The sequence below is a fragment of the Buceros rhinoceros genome, unplaced genomic scaffold (assembly GCF_000710305.1).
Source record: "Buceros rhinoceros silvestris isolate BGI_N320 unplaced genomic scaffold, ASM71030v1 scaffold32790, whole genome shotgun sequence".
NCBI classification, from domain to species: Eukaryota; Metazoa; Chordata; class Aves; order Bucerotiformes; family Bucerotidae; genus Buceros; species Buceros rhinoceros.
The window spans coordinates 55012-57397 of record NW_010389590.1 but is presented as its reverse complement, the minus strand read 5'-3'; the positions used below and the strand labels follow the sequence as shown (position 1 = coordinate 57397).

Below are 2386 nucleotides of genomic sequence, written 5' to 3'. Positions count from 1 at the left end.
AAGGGGGAACTAGGGAAGGCAAGTCCCTCTGGCCCAGCAGAGTTATGTCAGCGCTGTACTCAGGCTCTGAGAGTGAGCATTGTGCACCCAAGCATCTCTAGCTGGGCTGACGACAGCCCTGTGGGGACTGGAGATGGATTTTGTCACCTTAGCTTGTGTCATTCAGGGAAGTGATGTTACAAAAACTCAAGTTGCGTAAGATTTCCCAGCCAGTCTGCTTCCTGATGACGGTGGAGGCAGGCTGGAGGGCACATGGGCCCTCAGGTGCATGCTCTGGACCTGGCGTGCTCCCTGGTTATCGTCCGTGCTTCCTGAACGGAGGAATTTATCCCCAGCCAGAGCCTGTGGGTTGAGGATGCTAATGGGGTGTTCCAGGCACAAGCTCTGTTTGTGCTGCAGAGGTGCAAACCTCCCTTGGGCTGATTTGAGCAAGTCAGCATGGAGTTTTGCAGCTGGGTTCTGAAATGTGGATTTCAGTGGGATTAGGAGGTTACTCAAATGTGCTTATGCCTTTTTTAAAAAATGTGTTATTGTTTCTGTATAAAATGAAAGCAGCTTTCAGCCAGAGGCTGGAGCTGGCACCCCCCATGGTCAGGATGCCAGGAGGAGTTGGTGAGATGGAGATGTGGGTCTGTGGTAGGCGAGGGAGTGAGGAGAGGAGGCTGAGTCACGGGTGGCTATGGGTACAGGGCTGCTGGCATGGCGCTTCCTCACGCTCGGGCAGGGAGGATGTGGGGATGACTCAGGCTGGGGACTGGCTGTGTCAGAGGAGATAGAGCTGGGCTTGACACACATCCAAAAAAAGACAGTGGTGTCCTTGAGAAACGTGACTGAAGGTGGCTGGATTGCAGTCACAAGTGAGATTTTTCAAGGGAGGAGGAGGTGAGGAAAAGACAAGTCGTGAAGAGATGAGCATCGGCTTTGTCGGGACAGGGACAGAGCAGGGAGAGTAGAGGCATTCGGAAAATGGACACCAGGAGCTTGGAAAGGGGGATTTTGGCAAAGAAGTGAAATGAGTTTCAAAGAGCCAAAGGTCATATTTGGTTCTCTCCAAAAGTGATCTTCGCTGACGCAGAGCAGAAGAAAAATGCACCTGTCCTTACTTGTGGTTTGCCAAAGTCTTGTAAAGTGAACGTGCGTGGAGTGGCAGCTCCCGGATAACGTGCCAGAAGTGGCGTGGCAAAGCAGCATGTTTCAGAAAGCGGATGTGAGATTTTAAAAGTCCTCGGTTTTCTTTTGCCTTTTAACTTTGCTTGTCGAAACTGAGATCTGTGGAATGCTTGGCTACATTGCAAGGGTAGGGAGGGCTCTCCGTGCTGTTTGCCAGCCACTTGCTTCCTGGATTCTTGGTAAATGAGACAGGGATTTCATGCAGGGTGGATGAACGTGCGTTTGTAGCAAGATGCGGTGTAAAAGGTGTTATAGTGTCACCTGTAAACCTGTCAGCAAATCACAGTGAAATTCAGCGAAGCTCTTGGTCTAACGCAGTATCTGGTATTTCTGTGTATTTTAATGGAAACACTAATGCAAGCGAGGGGGAGGTTTCTGTTAGTGGAAGGGAAGGTGGAAAATGGAAGTAAAGGTTGCAGAAGCAAAGCAGAGGGGTGGCCATGGCTCTGCAGAGCCTCCACGTTTTCATGTAGCAGCTCACACCATTTCACAGCATCCTTGTGTGAGCAGCTGTCAGCTGTATCCAGGAGGTGGTGGGTGTACCAGGAGGTGCAAACCGAGGTACTCGTGCTGGTGGACAGACGGTGCCTAGAGCTGAAGCTGAATACTGTGGCAAAAAGCAGTATGAAGAGGAAGATTTCCAGTAGGTGTGTAGAGCAAGCAGTCTTGGAGGCTACTTCTGTCATTTTAATACTCCTTTAGAAATCCCACATTACTTCAGTTTTCTCCTTGCTGGTTCTCGTTTCCTAAGACAAGCGTATAAGGCGAAGACATCTGTTGGTTGAGGATTGGTATTTCTGTAGCAGCCTGTTTTGATGAGTGACTAGTTTTTACAAAAATAGGGCTGTGTACAACCAGCCTAAAGATTTTTTTTTTTTAACGATCTTGCTCTGTAGGAGTTAAAGACGCCCACATTTAAAATACTACAGCAAGGAGTTAGAATATCTCTGGATATATTTAGCCAGTGAGGTTTTACTGGTGGAGACTAGAGGATTAGGAGGAAGTAAAGCAGCAGGGCACGGCTCTGACCCAGTCAGGTCCTTAGCGACTCTGGAAAGCAAGGACACTTTTGTGGTGAGAATATTGTCTTTTTACAAGAGTTTAATTCCTTGTAGGAAGTTTCTCTAATGAAAGCAGAAATCATAATGAATTTGTGTGGCTGTGAAAGTTTCTGCAGTCACAGAAACTAAGCCTGAACTCCCCCAGATGTTGCAGG

The 2386-nt window shown here is 48.4% G+C and overlaps 1 protein-coding gene across 1 annotated transcript in view; it reads left to right on the top strand.

Annotated features, from left to right (window-relative positions):
• Positions 1-2386, top strand: part of CHD2 (chromodomain helicase DNA binding protein 2) — a gene marked incomplete at its 5' end in the record, with an annotated part of 37765 nt that overhangs the window by 5574 nt on the left and 29805 nt on the right. The gene's annotated exons all lie outside the window — the stretch shown is intronic.